The sequence below is a fragment of the Lissotriton helveticus genome, chromosome 1_1 (assembly GCF_964261635.1).
Source record: "Lissotriton helveticus chromosome 1_1, aLisHel1.1, whole genome shotgun sequence".
NCBI classification, from domain to species: domain Eukaryota; kingdom Metazoa; phylum Chordata; class Amphibia; order Caudata; family Salamandridae; genus Lissotriton; species Lissotriton helveticus.
Genome location: NC_136057.1, coordinates 1,040,789,156 through 1,040,814,841, shown reverse-complemented (window position 1 = coordinate 1,040,814,841; position 25,686 = coordinate 1,040,789,156). Strand labels below are relative to the sequence as shown.

At 47.5% G+C, this 25,686-nt stretch overlaps 1 protein-coding gene and 1 long non-coding RNA gene across 3 annotated transcripts in view; one reads left to right on the top strand and one right to left on the bottom strand.

Moving 5' to 3' along the window:
* The window catches only part of SBF1 (SET binding factor 1), a 1,592,200-nt gene that overhangs the window by 71,799 nt on the left and 1,494,715 nt on the right, over positions 1-25,686 (top strand). The gene's annotated exons all lie outside the window — the stretch shown is intronic.
* Positions 14,236-25,102, bottom strand: LOC144771985 (uncharacterized). Its single transcript, XR_013599579.1, has 3 exons — positions 23,381-25,102; positions 22,604-23,275; positions 14,236-16,060 (listed from the first exon to the last, which is right to left on the bottom strand). It is a non-coding gene; the product is annotated as an uncharacterized LOC144771985 (long non-coding RNA).

Below are 25,686 nucleotides of genomic sequence, written 5' to 3'. Positions count from 1 at the left end.
AGCCGCATCGAAAAGAAGACACCGGACTATTAGGGACTGCAACATTTGAGATTGTGAGTAAAACAACCTAGAAAACGGTTCTATAAACTGCTAAAGAGTTATTATTGGCTAGGAATGGCGTTGCTTTGCTTTGGTTTCCAGATAGACATCTTGTATAGGATGGTGTTCACTAAGTTGCATGCTTGCCGACCCTTTCATAGAAGCTAGGTCAGGGAACTGCTCGGCCTGACACCTGGTCACTCCGCCATATGCATTATATGTTTTGTAGGTTGGTGTGCATCAACTGTTGGCTGTTGAGGAAGAACAGATTTCTTTGTGGTGGCATTGAAGTGTGCTTTCACTTCTCGGCCTGCCCCCTTGTTTTCCCTCATCTCCTCTCCCTGGCTTCCCCCTCTGCTTTGATTGATATTGGTAATTGACAGTATTTTCTTACATGGTTCATACTGTAACAAACGTGCCTGCTGTTATCAAAATTTGTGCCATTTCTTCTGTGAAATTGCTCAGTAAAACCAGTTTAAATCATAAATGTAAATCTCATGCATAAGAGCTATGTGACTTTGCGACATATGCAGTTCAAATTGTAATGTTCAGAATGTGATCTCGGGAACGATTTGAGCTCTTGCTGCACCTCTTATCCGCCTATCACAGCCTCCCACACGCACAGTTGGTTGCTGCACTTAACTGCTGTCATGTCTTAGGCCCGGAAGCAGGGACGTGGGTTTCACATGGCAGTGAAACGGATCATGTGGGAGCGTGTTTGTGTTTTTGTGTAGAATCCAACAGCGATTCAGTTTGAAGCCTGTGGCATGCTTTCCTTCTTTTCATTTGGCTTTTGTGAAATATGTACGTGCTCGATGTGGCTGTGGATAGAATGAGTAAGCGTACCCTACTGCATATCCTCCACTTTCTCTTCAGAGTTTCGAGGTTATGTTTCTTCTACGCATGTAGATGTACTGCATAATAAGTGACAATAGCTGCTGCAAAGTAAATACTTCAAGGCCGCCCTTCTCCTTGCAGGAGCTGTGGAGAGAGGTGCAATAGTTGTCTTAAAAGGTAGGGAGAGTGTGAGAGAGAGAGAGATCTTTTTTAGAAAAGCAGAGGAATTGTTTGGCGCGACGTGAGAACATTTAAACAGCACCAAGAGTTTGTGTAGGAAATGTTGTGGTAGTCTCCAAGTAGTTAGTTGGTCTGAAAAAAGCAGGTGAGAAGGTTTTATGCCATCACTTTATATAGATCTATTTTCTAGTTTTTTTAGCATTACATGACACAGGGGTTAGTTCAGATCACATTACTGGTCAAGTGGCTCTTCTAGAAATTTAAATTCTTATCTAATGACTATCAGTCTCAATGATTCCCCGCCTCAAAATCCCAGCATACAAGAAAAAAAAACATGGGTGGAGCATCTTTCTCTATTCATGCAGCCAAACTAGGGAATTCATTACCCCCAGACATAAGATCCACACATAACAAACTTATCTTCAGAAGGTTGTTTAGGAGCTGGCTGCTCCCTACATGACCACCATACTCAAAATACTTATGTACAGCAATGGCACACACAAGACACCAGTGGTGCATATGCGTGTATTTGGAAACATGCATACTTTGATTATACGTATGTAGTCTGATATGTGCATTTCTTTGTAAAAATGTGTGCATTACTTATGATTAAAAAAAAAATATATATATATAATTTGATTATATTTATGCCTAACAAATGTACACATGTATATATTCTATATGGTTAAAAATACACTTCTTATATTTATGCTTAACTTGTATATAGGCCAGTACATAAATAACATATACGTATTTGACTGCATGCTTATGGGTCCCTATTATGATCAGACATATCACAACCTATAAACATGATTATCCAAAAAGTATGTGTAAATATTAACTATTCAATAAAGGTATCAGTTAAAAAATATCAAACACATAAGTCAAAAATTAAATAATACATTGATGGAAAAAACAAACTAAAATGATATGGGTATATGTGTGTGTGTGTATATATATATATATATATATGTGTGTGTGTGTGTGTGTGTATATATATATATATATGTGTGTGTGTATAAATGTATGTGTGTGTATATATATATATATATATATATATATATATATATATAAATGTGTGTGTGTGTGTATATATATATACTTTTTTTCTTCAGTGAAATATATATTTCACTAAAAAAACAGAGGTTACAGGGACATTATAGATAGGTTCAAACCATATAAATGTCAACAGTTATAGTTGGAGGTATGTCTTGAAACTCTTAACTCGTACCCTAAGGAAACTATAACTCGCGCCCCCCGCCAAGAACAGTTTTCTCATCAATAATTTTACAGCAAATGTTGCACTGATAGTATCAATGATGTCATAGAAGATGTCATGATTGATGTAATATGTGGGGTAATTAGCAGTGTATGTCGAGGGCGTGAGTTATAGTTACCTTAGGGCACTAGTTATAGTTTTTTGACATAACTCTAACATTTCTGTGGTTTTGTGTGTGTAATCTCTGAATCTAACTATAACGTCCCTGTGACCTTTGGTTTTTTAGTGAATTTCTAATGTTTTTTTAAATTCTATTTCCTAACTATAACATACATTTAACCTTTGTTTTTTTGTGAATTTCTAACTTTTTTTTAACGTTAAGTAATATTTAATGACCTAACAGTAATCCAACTCCTGCTGCACACGAACTTTGGCCTTGGTCCTATGACCCACCCCCCTCCCCCCCCCCCCCAACATGCAGCCTCACTCCCCAAGCCAATTGCGGCCCGGAAACCCCATTCCTTGCAGCCCATCCATATAGTAAATGGCAAGGGGGGGCACACATCTCCCCCTCCCCAGGCAGATTTTGGCCCCTGGGACCTCATCTCCCGGGTCCCGGCCATCTAAAATGAGGGCGTGGAGCATGTGATCCCCATCCTACCCCTGGCCAGTTTGGCCACAGGAGTACCAATCTCCCGGGGCTCTGTATGTTTTAAATTAGGAGGGGGGCACGGAGCCCTCCTCCCTGGGTTAATATCGGCCCATCCGCAGGTCCCTGCCAGTCAGTGGTGGGTGGCCTGGGCCCACCCAAGGCACCCAAAATGTAGTTGTTGGGGGCCACCGGGGGAGCCCTAATGCCCTCTCTGCATGATGATCACTACATGTTGGAGCAATGTTTTCATCCTTTACACTACCCGTTTTACAGTGGGCAGGGAAAGATGAAAAGTCCACTCCCAGCGGGTGGGGGCATTTATAATGCTGCCGCCCGCTGAAAGCAGACTTTTTGCTTTCGCTTGGTGGGATCTTTAACATCGCTCCCACCCCGGGACATAGCAGGAGATGGTCCAGGGCCTTTAATGACTACCCTGCCTTTGCATTACATAGCCAGACCCTGGGGAATAGGGACCCAGATCTGTAATCGCCCAGGGAGGAGGGCTGCGCGGCCCCCACTCCGCATCTAGCATATAGGCCGGGCACCAGTGATGGGGTCCATGTGGCCGAATTCAATCCGAAAGGGGGATCTTGCAGCCCCTCTCCCCATATTCTAATGTGGATGGGCCCCAGGGGAAGAGGTTTCCAGGGCAGAAATCAACCCAGGTGGCACCTACTCTGCATTTGTAAAATCGTTCAGGCTCCGGGGATGGGGTCCCCAGGGCTGAAATCACCTATGAAGGTGAAGGATGCATGCACCCTCTTCCTCTTCATATGAAAGATATTTCCCCCGGGACCTGGCCCACGTGTGGGGCATTTAGAAAACGAACGTGGGAGACCATGCTTGTTTTTTTTGCTACCAATTTTTCAGCAGATTTCCAGATCCACCACCGTTTCGTGGCAAATTGGAAAAAAAAGTTTTGGCCCGAGCGGGGTTCCTGTGGGACCCCGCCACTTTTTTTTGTTGTCTTTTTTTCTTGGGACTAGGACGAGTCAGTCTCTCAAGATGGCTGCCAACACTTCCTGGTTGAACTGTTGACAGCCAATCATATCTCAGCATGAGATCTGTTGGATCTGGGGAGGATTCGTGTCCCTAGATATCTACATTTATTTTTTCTTTAATAACTTCAAAATTTGTAATAACCTAATTTATTGAGGGCATATCACACAATGGGAAATATGAATGAAATACATGAGTAACTTTGTGGTGGACATTGTTATGCGGTACGTGCAACATCACCATTTCAAATTGACAGGCACCAATGATCACACCATTTACCCCATATCCTCGCATGCTTCTGGGGGCAGCCATGCCCTCGAATACAGGCTATTCTTGATGGGCACCCCAGTCTACCCCTCCTCACCAGGTCCCAATTTATGATGGCATTTCCTGCCTCCACGCACGTGCCATATTCTGCTTAGCACTCCCAAGAATGCGCTTTCAGCTCGGCCCCCACCCCCCCCCCCCACTTCCTCTAGTTGCCCAAGCAACGCCACGGGGGGGATGAGCTCCAGAGGCCAACCTAAGACATCAGAGAGTTTGCGACCCACCTCTTCCCAAAACGGTTGCCGGACTGGTCACACCCAGGCAACATGATAGAAGTCTGCCCTCAGAAGCGCACATGTCGCATGAATGCCCAAAGGCATGTGCCACAACCGCCTCCCCACGAGGCGCGTTGCATGCAAGTAATTGAATTGGATCATACGCAGCCGGGTTGAGATTGCCAATTCTCTAGGCGCCACGCAGGCCTCCCTCCAATCATCTTCATTTAATACTCCTACCCAGGCTTCCCATCGCTGCTGAGCCCTGTCAAGGCTGCCTGGAGCATGAATCACCAGTGATAGAGAAATCGTGGATGTTGCACCTTTACCCAGTTTCTTTTGAAATATCTTTGCCTCCATTGGGCTAAATTCAGGCAATGTGCCCTCCGAAGGTCATGGGCTGACCGGGCATGGCGTAGCTGAAGGTACCTGAAAAACTGCGAGTTGTGTAAACAGTTCCTGCTTTTCAACTTCTGAAAAGATATAATGGTCCCCCCTTGATAAACATCCCCAAGATAGGCGAAGAGCCACCCTCCAGCAGGTGAGCGGCAGTCATGTACAGGAAGACAAGGTGGTCGGTGCGCGAGCTCCGTATAAAAAATCAAGCATGCCATCCAATCCTAATGTATGTATCTGCAACCGATACGCCGGATCGTCCCCCCTATTCCCCTGGTGAAGCCGTCATTGACTGGGACCAGATGGGCAACCAGACAGCGTAAGTCGATATCTGAGAGGCCTAGACCTCTATCAAATGGAGAATTACACACTGAATGAAAAGCTACTCTGTCGGCCCCCGGCCCACACAAACCTGGTCATTTTTGCGGTTAAGGAGTGAAACCTTTTGCGAGGGATGAAGTATGGATAGTTGCTCAACTCGTACAAGAAGCGTGGTAGGCACACTATTTTGAAGAGGGCTGTGGCCCCACGGGGGTTCAGTGGGAGTCTGGCCCAACGATTGAAGTCACGGTCAAGCCGCAAGTGCAGACCTCAATTAAGAAATATTCAGTTTCTGCTGTTACACAGCTTGAGCAAAGGAGAGGTGAGGGTTGTGGGTGGTGCTATAACATTGGTCCTGCAGCCCTTCAGGGCGGTCATTGTGGTAGCCAGTCACGTTTATAGCAACCTCCAATGTTTTAAAGGAGTTTGAATGTTTGACAGTTCAGTTGTAGTCTGACATTTTTACAAGAAATACAAGCTTCGCCCTTTCACCGCTTCACTGATTAATCTTTGTTTCCGAAAATATATGCTAAAAATCATAAACTGAAACTTGGTTTCAAACAATTTGCATAATTGGCCATTGTGTTGTGTTATGCTTTCAGCCAGTCCCGGCTTTCCATTCACCACAATGCTTTATGCTGGGACATGTCGTTTTTTTTTTAACATTCCACGTTGGACCCGAAAATCCTAACATGCTAAGTGTTACTGGGTAAGATCAATTGAATGCTGTAATATAACATTTTAGAAAGTGGATTAGTTAATTTCCAATACCGTAATTGCTTGATCCACAAGTGAAACCAAATACAATCCCAGTACAGCTATTTTTAAGGAAGTGCACTTTTTTATTCACATCATAATAAGTTATAACTTTGAACAAGCTTTGAGAAGGCCATATGTTATGAGTTTTGAACAGTGTACAGAGAAAATGAGAGAGAGAAAAGAAAACTCGCAAACGTATGGAAGACTGCAAGAGATATAGTAAGAGCGTTTTAAACTGTGTGTAAGAATGCGTTTCTGTGTCAATATGTTTTTATGTGGGAGTGCATGCGTGTTATGCTTGCAAATGTGATGCTGGTCTGGCATACTGGAGGTTATTCTTGCCTTATGGACAAGAGCACTAATGGATGGAAGGTGTTACCCATGGCAAATTCAGACCCTGACATCCTGCAAGTAATTCTTAGCATACATTGTGCATCCCCAGCAAAATGCTGGAATTGACTTTGAGGTAATTGGTGTTATAAGAGACCTTGTACTCGTTTTACAGAGGGGAAGGGGGGGCAGTGCTGATGACAAAATGTGGACCAATTTTTGGAGGTTCCCATGGCTATGAGTGGAGTGTCTATGACAAAATCCTGACACTGCTTATTGTATGTAATACTTGTCATAAGGAGCTCCCTCGTGAAAAAATGCAGTCTTTGGCATATTGGAGGTAATTTTTGCCTTATGACATTTGGAAAAAAATGAGATCTACTTCTAGGAAAGGGTAGGTGTTCCTGGCCCACCATGAAATATTTCATGAATGGCCTTGCAGGGTCTATGGCGTTAAAGCAAATTTGACCTAAAGTTTTTCAAAAAGTTCTCGGCGAAGGAGCCCTCCCTCTGAAACAATCTACAAGAGGTCTGTTAACTCTCTTCTCTAACTGGAATTCGGGTGAAGTATCACACCTCACCACTTACAAAGATCTTTAGCTGCCACTGATGAAAAGAATTGGCAGGGGGCAAAGTGGGTAGTGTTAGAGTAAAGTGTGCACTGTGCCTACAGAAAGGTCAGGAACTGGTATATGGTAATGAAGTACAGCATTGTCAAATCTTAAAATAGACATAATTGCTTGCATTTCAAATGTGGCTACGCTTGTCACTCTTCTCCTACCTGTAATTATTCCTGATTTATAGTCTATTGGGCCATGCGATCCGGTCTATCCCAATAACTCTTTGAATCTGTCTCCCATGGCTGAATGGAGCTAGTTGTGTGTGGGCTGCTGCGTTAGGGGAGAGCAAACTAACACAGAGGGTTGTTACTTACTAGGGGATAGCAAACTGAGACAGTGAGTTGTTGCGGGAGAAAGGGTGGGCAGGAGGCTTTTGGGGCTTCAGCAATTGGCCTGTCCGGCGCACTGGGGTTGGAGGGCAGAACAAACTGCTTATTCTGTACAGCATAGATGTAAATGGGGAAGGAGAAAAAACATGTACAGGCGCCTTTTGAACATTTCGGTGAATGCCTGCCATTTTGAATGAGGGAATATCCTTACCGAAAAGATCTATTCATCAATATGATTAGCCTAACAATAAAAACAGCGTCCACGCTGTAATTAATGGACACAGTAAGTATGTCATGACGCTTCAGCAATATCATTAGCCTGGTAGAGGAGTCCACACAATTTTTTTAATGAGTTTTATATAGAGCGAACTTGACCCGAAGGTATCGGAGCGCTTTACATGAGCACCATTTGCATTACATAAGGACACATTGCAAACTGCATCATAATTAGGTATTTTTATGTGACCAAACTCCCCTCCGTATCCAACAGGAGTATGATAAGCACTACTTCTCGGTGGCAGCACACACCTTCTGCCAAATAAAATACTGCACTCACAGTAACCAACATGTGGTAGGAAACAAAGCCCCTGTCTCAGGTGTGCTTCATAAAGCTTTATCTCTCTCTTGCAGGTTCTTTTTCATATCTGCTTTCTCACTTTGTCACCATTTTTCATCTTTCTCTTCCCCCCTTTTGTGTTTTTCTCTCTTTTGTTCTGGAACAAAGTCTAATGAGGAAAAATAAGTGCAGGACACCAAAAATGCGTGCAAGTGGGTTCCACTTGGAACCACTAGCTCAAATTAGGCACTGCCATTAAACCTAATATTTTGAGACATCCACACAAGGGCAGCCTCACCCTTTAATATTTTTAAACATCCCATTCCGTAAACTAAAATTGCACCTTCAGTCAACAATGGACCATGATAAGTTTTCTGGACTTTCAGTGATAAATATTTCATAAGCAGATTGTCCTGCACAAAATGAATCAGTAAATTGGCAAAAGGTGTATTGTTTAGAGATTACTTTGCGAAAACTTGTCTTGAGCTCTTTGGATTTTTAAATCTGTACAAGCTGTCTTTTAGGTGTCAATGCACTCAAATCTGCTTTTAAAGAGCTCTGTGGGTAGCTAGGAACAGTATCAAATCTTCAAAAATATGTGTGTTATAATATCTGAATAGTCCAATATGTATAAATTGCAGTTGGTCACTTCTTTTCCTCATATTTGCTATGAGGATAGCTCTGACCCCAATTCTGGAAATGCTTGTCCTGCCTCATTGCCGGAAGTGTTAGCACCCCCTGAAGTTCGGGTCTAGGTGCGCCCCATACTTCATGCCACCCCAGAAGTGAAAGAGCATAGCTGCACATAAGTGCCATCCCCTGTGAACTAACATCAGCTTCTTTCGTTTAGTGGCTTTTGGTGATAATCTACCGCCTTCCCCCAAATGACCAGTTTTAAACTCTGCCACAACTTCAGAAAGCAGATGTTGTGTGGATCTGTGACCGACGTTTGCAGGTGGTGCCTTAGTTCTGGTCATAATTCAGACTTGTGTGACAATCAGTCCTGATGCACCCGAAGGTGATCAGGGAGCCAGATGTGAAATTCTACATCATGGAACAAGGAAGAGGTCACATTAGTAGCAATGTTTCTGATCCCAATTCACCGGACAGTTCCAGTTCCAAATCGTGGAGCTGTTTCCGTGTCAGATGTCATTTTTGACTCAAGGCCTTGGGTAAGTACAAGTCCATGTTTTTTCAGCAAGAAGGCCAAGTGGGATTCGTCTACTTCTCATATCTCCAGATCAGGTGAGAAGGGGCATAGTCGGTACTGTAAAGAAGACATGATGCTCCCAGCACTTCTGGAGTTCCCCTGGCGATGGCCAACCTCACAGCAGATAGTGGCCTTTAAAGAGGCCATACCAAAAATGTTTAAGGTGATGCTAGCCCCCTCTGGAGCATTTTCATATTGCAGGGAGCTGCAGGGGCCACTATTCCTACATCTCCTTGCAGGTTTCTTCCCTATTGAGGAGGTTTTTAAAAGGTATACCATAGATATTTCCTTCAAAGCCCATTGTTGTGCCTCAGTTGGACCTCAACTTGGATTTCACGAGTATGGCATTCAAGCCCATGCAGAGCTGCTCTCTATCCCTCCACACAATCAAGACAGTTTTTAGGTCTCGCCTGGCGATGCAGCGCGAAAGTGCTGTCGCCAGCGAGATCTAATGTTATCGACTTGCCTGCTAAGTGGTACAGCACGGAGCACGCGCAGGGCTTTGGCGATTGGGGTCTGTGGACACGCTTGTGGAGACGCCCTGCTCGCACACACGCACCAGCCACCCCCCAGCCAGTGCACACATACTCGATCATTCAATAAAGTGCACATGTACTCGATTATTCAATAAAAAACACACGCACCAGCTTCCACGGTACAACCAAGCCCCACTCACCGGGCTCTTTTGTGGCTGCTACAGGCTCCGTCTCAGGACTCCCCTGGTGTCATCTCCTCCGTCTCCATTGATGTGGCACACGCAGGGCTTCCCTCACTCATGGGAGCCCCGCACTTGCATCGAAGGCCTCAGCTGCCACTTCTAAGCCAGGGCTTCTCCTTACTTCTGCCGCCACCGCGGGGCTCTCCTTCAGGCATGGGAGCCCCACGTCACCACTTTCCTCTCGGCCAGCCACTCCGTGGACACGGGCTTGCCGCGAAAGGCGGAAGTCCCGCCCCACAACAGGCATGACGCTGCCGGACTTCCGGATTTCGCGCCAGATCGGGTCGGCGGCTTGCCAGGAACTCAAGGTACTTGTTCTGATTGAAATTACTTCTGTGTGCTATGTCAGTGAGCTACAGGTGCTGTCATTGCAACCTTCATATACCACTTTCTTTCCTGACAAACTGGTGCTGAGAATTAAAGCTTAATTTCTTCCAACGGATGTCTCCCCCTTTCACCTGGGTTAGTCCATCACTCTTCCTTCCAGTTTCTCTCCCCCACATTCCTGATGGGGCTCCATCGAATTGACCTAAGGAGAGCACTCTACTTTTACATTGAGTGAAATGAAATGAAAAATTATATTTATATAGCGCGTACATACCCAGAGGCCTCGCAGCGCTTCAACTGATTAATGTGGCGAGGGCCGTGGTAGTTAACACGCTTTGACAAACAGGTGGGTTTTCAACGCTTTCCTGAAAACCATCCGGTTGTTAATATCCCGGATATTCGGCGGGAGAGAGTTCCACATCTTCGCCGCCATATGTGAGAAAGCCCGGCCTCCCCAGCGAGCTTTATTGATTTTAGTTGTGGTGGCTAGATGCAGGACACTGGAGCGGAGGGTTCTCGATGGAGTGTAAGGTACAACCAAAGGGAGCAAGATAGCTGGGCCTGTTCGGTGGAAGGCTTTGTGCAAAATGCACATGGCCTTGAAGTGTGTTCTAGCAGCTATTGGAAGCCAGTGGAGTTCTTTTAGGGCCTTCCTTGCTGACTGCCAACGAGGGATGTTAAACAAAAGTCAGGCAGCGCAGTGTTGTGTGACTTGGAGTCTGTTGATCACTGCTACCGGAGCTCCTAGGTATAACGCGTTTCCATAATCCAGGCGAGAGAGTATCAAGGCCTGAACCATGATTCTCCTCGCCTGGAAAGGAAGCAGTGGGAGTATCTTCCGGAGCATTCTCATAAGTCCGACACAGGTGGAGGCCGTTTTGGTGGCCTGCACAGAGAAGTCTAGTGCTTTGTCGAGCCAGACTCCAAGGCTCTTGATATGGGGTTTAGGAGAGGGAGGAGAGCCAAGACAGGCGGGCCAGATGGAAACCAGAGTGGTCGGTGCGAGATTGCCCAGCAGCATAATCTCTGTCTTCTCCCCGTTGAGTCTGAGACACGAGGAATGCATCCACTTGGCTACAGCCTCCAGACAGAGCCCCAGGGTGTTGGATGATCCCTCCGTGTGATCCAGGGAGACCACCAATTGGGTATCATCCGCTTAGGTGACCATACGCACGCCAAAGAGATGGACTATCCCTGCTAGAGGGCTCATGTAGACATTAAAGAGCGTGGGGCTCAGGGCCGAGCCCTGAGGAACCCCACAGCTCAGTGGATGTTTCGCGGATACTGCTTCGCCCTCAAACACCTGGAAGAAGCGCTCGTCCAGGAAGGAAGTCAGCCATTCCAGGGCCGCGCCCGACACGCCCATGCCAACTAGACGATGTAATAATGTGGCATGGTTAACCGTGTCGAACGCGGCGCTGAGGTCTAATAATATAATGGCTGCTTTCCCTCCCCGGTCCAGCACAGATCTTGTTTCTTCCGTTACAGCTAATAAAGCAGTTTCGGTTCCGTGTTGGGGGCGGAATCCCGTCTGGGAGGCACATAGCAGATTATTAGATTCCAAATAATCTACTAGGATGTTGTTGATGTGCCTTTCCAACAGCTTACTCATCCAGGGGAGAAGGGAGATAGGGCGAAAATTGGCCAAGTTGTTCTGGTCTAAGGTAGGCTTCTTTAGAAGGGCCTTAACCATCGCACATTTCCACTGGACTGGAACCGAGCTAGAGGTGATGGAGGAGTTAAGGACATCTAGGATGACAGGACGGATGGCCTCGCAGACTTTAAGAAAGGTCTGCGGGGGCGCAGGGTCATTAGGAGATCCTGAAGTAACTTTAGAGAGTATTTTATCCAATGAGATAAGATCTAAAAGAGAGAACTCATCGAGCGAACAGGGAGCAGGAGAGTCCGGCTTAGTGCCTGCGGCGGTGACCAGATCCTTTGCACCAGTGGGAAAAGAGGAGTAAATAGCCTGAATCTTCTGAGAGAAGAAGGTTGCTAAGTTGTTGCATCGGGCAAGCGCGCCGAAGGAAGATAGGCACTCAGGAGGGGGGGAGATTAGTGGCTTAGCGATTTTGAAGATTTCTTTGGGTGAGTTTGCAGCTAAGTTGATTTTGGAGTCATAGAATTGGGCTTGTGCGGTTTTCAGTTCATTCTTATATAATTTGATGGCAGCTCTATACTCAGCTTTCTTGATTGCGAGTATTCTCGCCTCCAGGCTCTCTCCAATTTACGGCACAACTGTTTCATGGTTCTCAGGACAGGGGAGTACCATGGGGCTACTTTAGATCGTATTATGGAGTGTAAGGATTCTTTCGGGAGAACCTGGTCCAGGGTGTTAGTAATCCAATTATCATAATTGGAGGTGGCTATACTGGGGTTCATCGACTTCGAAGGTAAATGATCGACGAGAGCCGATTTCCACTTAGAGAGGGGCAGCGAAGCCCATTTCCTACCCCAGTGCCTGTTATTATTTTGTGAAATAGGGGGGGTGTTAGTAGACCATATAAAGGGTACTAAATAGTGATCAGTCCAAGGCAGAGGTATAGGTGTATCGACTCTTAGACTGTCAAGATTACTAAAAATATGGTCTAGAAGATGGCCCTTAATGTGCGCCGGGTGAAAACCTTTTTGGAGCATATTGATGGCTTGAAGATTAAATCGAAGACCATTGACTGCTGCGTCCAAGGGGTCATCCAGATGCAGATTCAGGTCACCCAGCAGTGTGAGATTCGCCGACGTAAGCACTTGATTAGCAGCGACATCCGTCACCTCTGTGATGAAGTTGCTAAGAGGGCCCGGTGATCTGTAGACTAAAATACCTGAAAAAGTGGTTGTAGGGGAGAATTCGAGAGTAAAATGCAAACTCTCGCAGGCTAGTGTAGCAGGGGGGGTAACGGGGCATCTAAAAGTGTCTCTATGTATGATGGCCAACCCTCCACCTCTATGTAGCTTGCGATCCAGTCGCTTTAAGGTGTAACCCTGGGGGGTAGCCCATACTACTGTAGGATCAGTTTTCAGCTGGAGCCATGTCTCCGTTAAAAAGAGTGCATCAGGGTTGAGCTCCTCTATCAACATGGCTAGTTCAGCACAATGTTTCGGTAATGACCTACAGTTTAGAAGGAACATCTTCCAGTTGTACGTAGGAGGATGTTTCTGTGTGCTCGAGATGGACAGATCCCAGTTACACGTTTTGCAACGGGCCATCGGTTTTATCGGGGGGACCGAGTGTAGACATAAAGGGTTAACGGTGGGTCTTTATGCCTGCAGAGAAGAGGCGCTATATGTAATACAAGTCCCTACCATGACGCCCGGCAGAGACAGGGATCTGGGCGCGTCTGGACGCGGACTGGCGCAGACTGGCTTCTCTTTGGCGCGTCTATGGCGCTCCCGCTGCGCGAGGGAGCAGGGGTGTAAGTAGATTGGGGGAAGGGGGAGACTAGAGCGTCACCCTCCAAAGATGGCCGCCCGGCGTGGAGCAACCAGGAAGTGAGGACGCTTTTCCTCATAAAGTGCATAAAGGAATAACATCTAGATGACCAGCTCTTTGGGTGATTTGCTCAGAAGGCAATGCAATGTAGAAACGTACTCAATGTACATCTACCAGGCTGTTACATAGGCATCTGTGCATATGTTTACCTTTTACTACTGCCATAAAAGTCAGGCCGCAGAAAGGGCCCCCTTGCCTGCTGAGTTCTGCAATACTTTCTGGTATGAGTCTCCTTCTCAGTTCCCTTTTTTCCCTTGAAGGTACAATTTATTCTAAAGATGGAAAATCTGTGGTTAGTAATATTCATCAGAAGAACAAGTTACTTACCTTTAGTGATACTCTTTCTGTGGATACTCTAACCACAGAATCCTTAACATGCTTTCTCCTTACTGCCCTGGAGAGTGGATTCCTGTATTTGGTAAAAAAAGGTCCCAAGTTAGTTTACGCACACTTTCCTCTCCAATTTGTCATGTAGACCCACATCTAAGGGTACAGAGACAAAATTGCTATCTACACACAGGAGTGGTGCCTATAGCCTTCTCAACACTGTCACTTCTGGGTGGTGGCTCAACGCTGTTGTGGAGTCTGACAGCAACATCTACCAGGCACAAGAGCAATTGCTTTGAAAATCCAGATCAAGTCTGGCATCTGGGATTATTCTAAAGGGGCAGAATCTGCAGTTAGGTAGAGTATCTTCCAGAGAGAGCATGTTAGTTACTCGTTCATTTACATTCTTTCAGTAGGCAGTAAGGAAATATATTCTACCTAAGTACCACCGCCATTACTTCTCTGTATAGCTCTGTTCCGAGCCTTGATCTATGGTTTCCTGACACTTTTCTGTGCTGCAACTTCTCGGTCGAAACTTTTCTGGACTTCATTGAAATGAGATGGTGTACAGTAACATAGGGGAAGACAAAATGAGGAGGTTCTGTTAGTAGTGCTCTGCTAGATAAATCTAGGCACCAGCATTGCTAGCCGGCTGATTGAAAATCTACCTACTTACTGAAGTATGCTTCCGATGCACAAGTCAAAACCCAGAACTGGTGCTGTGAGATGTATAGAATATTCAAGTGATTGTTTTTAATCAAGAGGTTCCAAGAAAACAAATACATTTGCCCCAAATCAGTTACACCAGCCTATTCACAGTCAAGTACCATTAACAGTTGAGCCGGGGTAACAGTTCATATCTATTTCGCCATTTTGGGTCAGGTGCCTGGTATCCTTAATGTACGTGGCAAACAGAAAGTGAACAACAAAAGCAAATCCAATCCCAAGCATGAAGCTATTAATGTGACTTCAAAAGCAGGCATTATGGGTGGTTAGGCTTTGCAGAAATCTGTGAAGCAGAAGGCTGAGAAATGTGGTCAAGGTTTTGTTAAAGACCAAGGGCAGATGACACTAGATATGTGCACAGAGTGGAAGGTCTGAGCATTCAACATTAGGATAATTTCACAATGTGAAACTAGTTTATTAAACATTTCCTGTAATCATGATTTCCTCTGGCAGCTGGGTGGCAGTAACCTTCTCGGTCGGTTGTCTGCTCAAGGAATAAAAGGAGAGTTAGCAGTCAGGGGCACTGCAAGATACTCGGGTTGAGGTTTCCTTTTTCAGCAGCGGATAGATCGGCCAGTTGTAGGAAAGTCTGAGAAGATGCTTTAAGTGAATGTGACGGGGTTAGTCACTCCATTGATAAGTACCTTCGCTGTGGTGATGTGAAAATATTATCTTCTTAAGATATGTCCTTTAGAGTGTGAAGATATTTGAGAGGTTTTCAAGAGTTAAGATACTGCACTTGGGTGCATTGTTATGGTATATCAGGGGTGGTAGCTGGCATCTCAAAGTCATCTTTCAGCTTCTTAATCTTGTTTTTTCTGCTGGTTAAGTTTCAATGAGATGCACAATAAGAGAGTTTGGTGGAAGGTTGATGTTATTGAATGTCCTGCTAAAATTCTCTGCTTCTTTTGGAGGTTAGCATAACAAACCCCATCACTTTTGCTATGGAAGTGTGTAGCCATAGGAAACAGACATTCTCCTTTTGTACAGAAGATACAATATTGGCATCGACAGCTTGAGTGCTCACACTAAAGCATCCATCTGTTTACACTAATCAAGTCTCTGCTCAAGAATAGCACACATAATGTGGCCTTCCTGCTAAGACTTTCAAATAGCTAATGAAGAAAGGGAAGGGGGACTCAGCAACATACTTTCATGCAGGCCACCATGTAGCTATGCCAAAGATCTTGCTTTGTCAAGATCTGTTCTTCAATTGGTGACAGTGACTTTGTAAGTCTTAGACCACACCTTGAATCCTTTCTTCCTCTCAAACCTCTAGGTTGGCACTTTTTTGTGTGAAACTCATGCAGTTTTACATGCAGAAACTATTCAGAAAGGGGCAAAGTTGATTAAATGTAGATAGCGGGCCCCCAACCATGTATCGGACATTGTTCATGTGATTTCGGACCCTGACCACTGGTCAGCCATGATGCAGACAATGCATCTTTGTAAAGCTGTATTTTCCTCATGTTTGTAGAAGTAAGTTCTGTAGTAGGGGATCTCTGTGTATAGTCATAATCTAGTGAATAGTCCCGCCCATGTGCGTGGACCCCGGAGCAATCAAAAATAATCTCTTATAGTGTCAACAAATGCAGAAAAGCATAGACACTTAAGAGAGAATTTAAAGACAGATACTGCAGCCTAAAAAGGCTACACTGTCCAGTACTTCAACTAGAAATTCCACCATAAAATCCACAAAACAGCAAAAGCCTGTACAGATTTCCCTTGCTTTACCAGCAAAATCCCTCAGGAATGATAGAGAGAAGAACCTGGACAGACAAGCCCCATAGGCTGCCATTATGTGGCTCAAAACAGGATACTGTGCCTTTAAGAGAATCTTCCAGAACCTTCTCCCAGTATCCCAGAATGCATAGCAGGTCCAACTTAGTTTCAGTTCTTTTTTCCGGCTCCTGCAAGCAGGACCCTGGAGCATTGAGCTCTCCCTTTTCAAGGGTTTTGTTGGTGTTTTCTCACTAAATTCGATTTTGTGTACTTTTAAAGTACTTTGGTGACTTTCTTCTTGCTTTTCTGCACTCTTTTGTTGTCCATAATGCCTGCATTATTTGACAAATGCCCGGAGTGCTCCAGGAAGAAGGCCAAGTCAGACCCCCATGAGGTGTGTATCCTGTGCCTTCCCTCTTCCCACATCCCAGAGGAGTGTGTGATCTGTAGAGGCTTCTCTGGCAGGACCCTGAAGGACAGGAGGAAGATCAGGCTTCAGGGACTTGAAGAAAGAAGACTGAAGGCTCAAGGTGGGTCTGGAGGGGCTTCTACTGCCCATGCTGAGGCCTCTGGGGGGCTCCCCAGGGGCAGGAAGTCCAGCAAACGTCCAAGATCTCCGTCTGGGTCGGTTGCCATGACCACGACGTCAAGAGGACGGTCCACGGCCAGTTCCCGGTCTCCCCAGGGCTCTGGGTTGAGAAAACGTCGCCCGTCGACGTCGAGGGACTTACACAGGCCGCCGTCGAACCCGGTGTCGATTTCCTCGTCGTCGCCGTCGAGTGGACGGCATCGGAGGGCCCGGCGTCGGTGCTCGCCGTCAAGGCGACACCGCCGTTCGCCGGCGAGGACATAGTCGTCGTCGAGGGGATCCTCGTCGTCGAGGCTGCCGTCGAGACGGGAGAGGTCTCCGGCGCTGAAGAAGTCGACGTCGAAGCGTTCGAAGAGGTCGCCGTCGAGGCGTTCGAAGAGGTCGCCGTCGAGGCGTTCGAAGAGGTCGTCGTCGAGGCGGTCGAGGTCGCCGTCGAGGCACCAGCGACCGTCGTCGAGGTTTAGAGGTTCGTCCATCTGGTCGGGGTCGATGTCGAGGCGTAGAAGCCGGTCGACGCCGAGGAGTGCGAAACGGTCGACGCCGAAGGGCCGCTCGACGTTGAAGGAACCACGGTCGACGTCTGAACACCGGTCTTCCGCGTCAGGGGGCCGTAAGGACAGACCGAGGACTGTGGGGCGCTCCCCTCAGTCAGAACAGGATGGTGGCTCGCCGGGAACGGCGTATTCAGAGGTGTATACACCAAGGAAGACTGTGATACAGCCTCCTCCCCCTCCTTTGCCTAGAGGGCCTCCTCCGAGGGCTTCGACGCCTCCTCCATTGCCTCCTCTACCTGCTCTTCCGTCAGGACCGCAGGCCCCGGTGCCGGGTGCTCCTCCTCCGGTTCCACCGAGATCGGTGTCGATGCCCAGACTTCCGACACCTCCGAAGAAGACTCCGAAGTCGAAGGTTCCTCCTAAGCCCAAGACGTCCGACCCGGGGAAACCGGCGGAGCGTCCCAGACCCAGGAGATCGAGGTCACGCGCAGGGAGAAGGGACAGATCTAGGAGTGGACACGGATCCTCCTCGAGATCCAGACATCGCCATAGGAGGCATCGGTCCAGGTCCCATTCGGCCTCTGGGACCCGTTCCTATTCGCCTACATTGTCGGATTCACCGGAGACGAGGGTGTCTCCGATAGATGACATTGGCAAGTTCCAGGAGGTTCTCCTGAGAGGGGCGGCGAATTTGGGGATCAAGGTTGACGGCCCCTACGCCCACCACTTCTGTGATCTTCGAGACTTTGCACACGAAGCACCTGTCTCGCCCCCTACTGCCTTTGGTGCCGGGACTGGTTGAGCCGGCTGAACAGCTCTTCCTTACGCCGGCGGTGGTGAAAGCTGCTCCCTCCAGACTTGACAAGAAGTACAGGGCTCCAGAGTCGGACCCGGCTTTCTTGCGGAAGGACCCAGTGCCTGATTCGGTGATTGTGACGGCGGCTCGGAAACTACATGCTACCTCCCCGTCCTCCACTGTGCCTCCGGATAAGGAGAGCCGCTGGATTGACTCAGCAGGACGGAAGGCGTGTGGGACGTCTTCCACGACGATGAAGGCCTCCAGTGACTCGGCGTTGTTGGTACGGTACGACCGTGCACTGTGGGATTCCATGGAACAGTTTGCGGACCTGGTCCCGCGGGACAGGAAAGAGGACTTCATGGAGATCGTCCAGGAAGGGATGCTGGTTTCGAACCAGGCTATCAGCGCCGTGGCGGATATCTCCCTGCTGGCCGCGCATGGATACTGCCACGGTATCAATCAGAGACGCCATGCTTGGCTCCGGCTGACGTCGCTCAAGCCTGAAGCGCAACAACGAGTGGCAAATCTGCCGTTTTCCGGCGACACCCTCTTCGGGAAACACGCAGATGACGAAATGGCCAGGATGAAGGCCGAGGCTGAAACCCTGACGGCTGTGGGCTTGGAGAAGCCGAAAGAAAAGAAACCCTACCGCCAGTTCCAACGGCGGTTCGGGTCGCAGGGTAGAGGAAGGGGACAGTCTTCTGGGCAACAACAGCAGCAGCAATACAGAAGACCCTTCCAGAAACGTCAGAGGGGTAGAGGTGGACAGCAGTCCTCTACCGCGAACAAGGGCCCGGCTGGGTCTCGCCCCTGAGCGGTTACTTCCCCTTCATCCGTTACCCGCTCCGGTGGGGGGAAGCGTTCAATTTTTTCTGGCAGAGTGGAGAAAAATTACTCAGGACAAGTGGGTGCTGAATATTGTTTGCAATGGATACAGTCTTCGGTTCCTCAGCCCTCCTCCATAGATTCCTCCGGTCAGCTCGCAGTATCAACTGCGCGAGCTCCTGGCGGAGGCCGACATCCTTCTAAGGAAAAGGGCGATAGAAGATATACCTCGGTCTCAAAGAGGAAGGGGTCTGTACTCCCGGTTCTTTCTGGTCCGAAAAAAGGACAAGAACGAATTCAGGCCCATTCTGGACTTGCGACAGGCAAACAAATGGATTCGCAGAGAAAAGTTTTGCGTGCTGTCGTTGCATCAGATTTATCCTCAGCTGCAACGGGGAGACTGGCTTTGCGCCATAGACCTGCAGGATGCGTACTTCCATGTGCCCATTGCACACAAACACCGGAAGTTCCTGCGATTTCAAGTCGGCACCAATCACTATCAGTACACGGTACTTCCGTTCGGGCTGAAGTCTGCGCCCCGGACGTTCTCGAAGTGCATGGCAGTGGTAGCGGCACACCTGCGGAAGAACAAGGTGTTTGTCTACCCATACCTGGACGATTGGTTGATCAAGGCCTCCTCCTTCTCGGAAGCTCAAGCACACTTCCAGAAGACGTGCGTTCTCTTGAACAAGCTGGGGTTGCACATCAACATGTCCAAGTCTGTCCCGACTCCGGTCCAGTACATCCAGTACTTGGGAGCCTCCATCGATACGCTGTCGGCAAGCGTGTCTCCTTCGGAAGAGCGAAGTTTATCACTCCTTCGGAAGGCTCAGGCTCTCCTGTCCGCTCCATCCACGACAGTGAGGACGGTGTCTTCTCTGCTGGGATCGATGGCTTCTTGCATCTCCCTGACGCCACATGCTCGGCTGCATATGAGACCGCTGCAGGAGTGCTTGGAAGATCAGTGGGACCAGAGGAGAGGCTCTTGGGACGACAAGATACGACTGTCTCTGCATGCTCTTCAGTCTCTGAAGTGGTGGTGTTCAGCGGAGAATCTCCTCAGAGGGGTTCCCTTCCACAAGGACATTCCCACTCAGACTATCGTGACGGATGCTTCTCTCCTGGGATGGGGAGCGCACTCCGGAGATCTGCAGATTCAAGGGACGTGGTCCCCGTCGGAGTCCACGTACCACATCAATTTCCTGGAACTCAGGGCTGTTCACTTGGCGCTGAAGGCCTTTCAACCGTCCTTCCGGACCAACTCTCTGCTTGTACAGACGGACAATACGACCACGATGTATTACCTCAACAAGCAGGGGGACTCGAGATCACGCACTCTGTCTCAGGAGGCGCAGGCGATCTGGCATTGGCTTCTGGCTCTAGGACTCTTGATAACGGCCACTCATCTGCCAGGCGTGCAGAATGTTCAGGCAGACGAGCTGAGCAGACTGATTCAGGAAAATCACGAGTGGGTCATAAACGACGAAGTACTAGGAGAAGTCTTCGCAAGGTGGGGCACTCCAGAGGTAGATCTGTTCGCCACCGCCGAAAACAGCAAATGCCGAGACTTCGCCTCCAGGTACTACCAGCCGGGGACGCTGGGGAACGCGTTATGGATCAACTGGTCGAACAGCTTTCTGTACGCTTTTCCACCCATTCCCCTGATTCCAGCGGTTCTCATCAAGCTCTCCCAATCCAGGGCGAAGATGATTCTGATTGCCCCGGAATGGCCCAGACAGTGGTGGTTCACGGACCTGCTTCACCGGTCTCTCCTTCCTCACATGAAGCTGCCGTGCAGGCCGGACCTTCTCACGAAGTTCGGGGGGCGGATGGTGCACCCCAACCTCTCGTCTTTGAGTTTGGCGGCATGGCTCCTGAAATAGTGCAATATGGCCATTTGAATCTCCCAGCGGATTGTATGGACATACTGAAGGAGGCTAAGCGACCTTCCACTCGGACTTCTTATGCTTACAAGTAGAAGAGGTTTTGCATCTGGTGCAAGTCTAAGAACTATGACCCTACGACATGCAAGGAAGATGTCATCCTTCCATATCTGCTACATTTGGCGCAGTCTGGCCTTAATGTCCATTCCATTAAGGTTCATCTGGCTGCTTTGACTGCCTACAGGAAATGCCCTTCACAGACTTCATTCTTTCAGATCCCTGTGATCAAAGATTTTTTGGAAGGCTTGAAGAAAGTGTTCCCTCCTGTCAGGCTTCCTTCGCCTTCATGGGACTTGAATGTGGTGCTGTCCAGATTGATGAAAAAGCCTTTTGAACCTATTCATAAGGCTTCGTTGCAGCACCTGTCCTGGAAGGCGGCGTTCCTCGTGGCCATTACATCGGCCCGCAGGGTGAGTGAAATTCAGGCGTTGTGTTGCCAAGAACCTTATACTGTATTTCATGCTGCTAAGGTTGTTATGCGTACTCACCCTAAGTTTCTTCCCAAGGTTGTTTCTGATTTTCATATCAATCAGACTATATCTTTACCTACGTTCTTTCAGAATCCTTCATCTCCAGCGGAAAGGTCTTTGCATTCCCTGGATGTTAGGAGGGTGCTGAAATTGTATCTGGATAAAACCAGGGATATTCGTAGGTCAGACCAATTGTTCATCAATTATGGATCAGTCAGGACGGGTCTTGCGACCTCTAAGCAGTCTATCTCTAGGTGGATTGTGTCCTGCATACAGCTGTGTTACCAAAAAGCTAATAAGACCTTAGGAGGTAAGCCTAAGGCTCATTCCACCAGGGGCAAGGCTGCCACGACAGCATTGCTCCGTAATGTTCCGATTGCAGAAATCTGCAAGGTGGCCACTTGGAAGTCGGTTCATACCTTTGCTAAGCATTACTGCCTGGACGCTGATGCCAGGGCAGACGCTCAGGTTGGGCAGGCTTCGCTGCAAAATCTGTTCGCACAGTAGTGGCGTTAATTCTCTTTTCTCCACCGCCGCTTTGGTGTGGGGATGGGCTTGCCATTCTATTCACTAGATTATGACTATACACAGAGATCCCCTACTACAGAAGGAGTAGTTTCTGTCCTGTAACTCCAGTTCTGTAGTAGGGGTATCTCTGTTATAGTCATAAGCGCCCTCCCTCCTCCCCGGTGGAGAGAGACATATTCCTTTATGGAATGCTACAGGTCTGGCGTGTTACGCCTTCAAAAAGAACTGAAACTAAGTTGGACCTGCTATGCATTCTGGGATACTGGGAGAAGGTTCTGGAAGATTCTCTTAAAGGCACAGTATCCTGTTTTGAGCCACATAATGGCAGCCTATGGGGCTTGTCTGTCCAGGTTCTTCTCTCTATCATTCCTGAGGGATTTTGCTGGTAAAGCAAGGGAAATCTGTACAGGCTTTTGCTGTTTTGTGGATTTTATGGTGGAATTTCTAGTTGAAGTACTGGACAGTGTAGCCTTTTTAGGCTGCATTATCTGTCTTTAAATTCTCTCTTAAGTGTCTATGCTTTTCTGCATTTGTTGACACTATAAGAGATTATTTTTGATTGCTCCGGGGTCCACGCACATGGGCGGGACTATTCACTAGATTATGACTATAACAGAGATACCCCTACTACAGAACTGGAGTTACAGGACAGAAACTACTCCATATTGATGGAGGCATGGCAATGAAAACTGTTTCAGATGGACCCTGCATATTTCCTAATAGCATGGCTAGTACATCCAGAAGCATCTAGGTCATTGTCCTTCATTATTTGCAAAATATTCCAATTTGGAGGCCTTGATTACCCAAGGTGCCTTGGTGTTCAGTTATGATACTTAACTAATATGCACTTTGTTTGTTTTTCGTAGATGTGCTGTGTAGACAGGTGATGTTTTGACAGAATGTATTTCAAGAACGCTCTCAACATTTTTTGTTTGGAGTCCTGCTTACTGTGTTATTCATAGGTGCCTAACTACCCACGTCTCTTAAGGAGATTGCAGTTAAGTTAACCTTTTGTGGAAAAGTATATTAATGTTTATTTTGCCTTTGTCTCAACCCCACTCACACTCACTCTCACATATACACACACAAACGCGTTCTCTCATATACACACACAATCTCATTGAGGGTGTGGCACAATGGCCAGAGCCGCCGACTTCGGAGCTTGAGATCCAGGTTCGAGTCTCTGTGTCGGCTTAACATCCTGTGACTGGGCAAATCACATAATTTCCCTGTGCTTAGGAACAGTGCCTAGAGACCCTCACGGGTGATTAGCCGCGCTATACAGATCCGAGCATTATTATTATATCTCACAAAATATTCTCTGACACATGCTTCCATCGACCATACCAATCATTGGACCGCTAGGTGCATGTTTGGCAATATTAAGTAAAATCAATTGTTTCTTAGGACTCGGCACCAACCACTAAATAAAACACAATGGAAACTTACAGCATTCTGAATGGTGCTAATTAACCTTTTTAACCACTGATTTCTGCTTGCAACGATTGTTTATTGATTTGGGTTGATAAATGGCATGCGTCTTTATCATTGTGAGTTACTAGACCTGATAAAGAGGCCATTACAATAATCGTGTCAAGCAGATATGAAATTGATTCAACCAAGCTACACTCGGGCCCAGCAATAGAGACAAAACCCATTCGAAAATACACTGCTTGTGACGACATCACTTAGAAAAGGGATCTAATGTTGGTAGCATGTGTGGCTGTAGATACACATGCTCTGCTTACTCCTGCCTTCTAGTCTTGCCATGTAGTGTTGGCCTTGGATGTTGATTGAAGAAGTCCTTTTGAGTCACGAGATACCCTGCGACTTCTCCCTTAGTTGGCAATGCTTAGGGGCACCAACTTCATTGTTATTTTGCTTTTTCTACTATCGGGTTCGGATATGTACTGACAGGGCTCCCGGTCTCCACTTGTTCTGCTTTCGCTGCTTCAAGCCCACTTGGAAAAGACTGCCACCCTGAAATATTTCTTCTACATCTACCTTCATTTTCTCCCTTTTACCTCAACCTGTTAAGGAAGACTGGGCACCCTGGCTCTCGGTTGCCTTCGGAGCTCTGTGCTTCATCCCCTTGACTCCGGAAAGTGAAGTGACATAGAGGGAAATGGAATAGACACCTTTCAGGAAATGCCCTCAATATCACACAAAATACCCCTGGGCTGACCTCTACAGATTTTTTAATCTTTGACTCTCCCCTGACCATGAGGATGCCGAGTGCACCTTCTGCCTAGCTTGAAGTGCAAGAAGACTCTTCAGCAGTGCAGAGGCAGATACTGGGCAGACATCACAATGCGGAGGCAGGCAGCTAAGGTAATGCCCGACGTCTTTGGCGGACTGGACCTGTTTCGCACCAAAGAAGAAGAGAACATCGAATCCACAGGTGTCCCCCCACATCAGCCCATCTCAGATAGCATCAATTTTTGCACCTCCGAGATGCAACAAGAAGAGGACGTCCCATAGACCCCCAGTGCCACAATCCCACGAAGAACGTCGATGGTGAGAGCCGTGAGCATGGCTGAAACCCAAGAACACTGTAAACCTCACAAGAGGCCGCACACCGAGGCAGAGCATCAGCCGCCATGCAGTCAGGCTTCTGTCCTGATGCAAAAAATATCACCATCTACAGAGCCTCTGCAGCCTACAGCTGTCACCGAGGCATCAGAGCCGTAATGGGATTTAACTCATTCACCCCATCAGTCTCCCGGTTCTGGAAAACGAAACACCATTTGAAACCAAAAGCTCCATTGGTGCCTGCCCTACCTCCGACCAGAAGATAGCACATGTGCCCAGACCACCCTCTTCGGCTGTCTCCGATGGCTTCCAGAGGCCAACCCTGAAAAGGCTGCAGGAGAAACTTGGTTAAAGACCGAAATGTATTTTCATCCACCCCAGTACAGGGAAATTATCTTTAAAGCCACCAAAGATTTCCCAGAGAGAGAAGCTGGATTTTGAGGATGAGCCAACTCAGACATTTCCTCAAAATCTATGCCACTGTCTAAAAGGCTGAAAGAAGCAGCCACTAGTCCTCCTTCCTACATTACCCCTCCACCTACTCTGCCTCCACCCCCATCAGCATCAACCCCCTCCAGATTCTGCACATGGATCTCTGTGGTCCTTTTTGGATATCAGTAGCCCCAGTCACCAGAGGATTACAAAATCCCTTTTTGCCGACATCCCTCAGAGGACCCATGGAAAGGTTATGATGTAGATTCCTTGGGGGATCCTCATTGAGAACCAGTCCTAGTCAGGGCGTCTCCCCCAGACATCACGGTAACCTGCCATATGGGTTATCCGAAGTGCAGCAACATACCTTAAAGTAGACTTGCACATCATACCCAAGGAAGACTACTACTTCGTTGAAACACTCTCTAGGTTTTAACAATCAGTGTAGTTCCTACCTAAGTTAAAAGGTAAGCTTAAAACTTCCACTGACAACTTCTAGGAGCCTTTTAAAACCAGGGTGATTACTCCCAGAGTCTAGAAAAAGTTCAAATCATCTACTGTGGACTCTCATTTAATCAGGGGAAATATGTTCACCAGACTCCCTGTTAGTGCATACCACATGTAAATGTGCTGCTGCCCTGGATACAGGTGATGGATAGCTACTGCAGTAGGGGCAGCCCACCACTTACGTATTGCTAATTCCATCGGCCTTCTCTCACAATATGCTAGAACACTGTGGCAGGAAATGGAGGGCCTATAACAGCACCTCCCTGAGCAG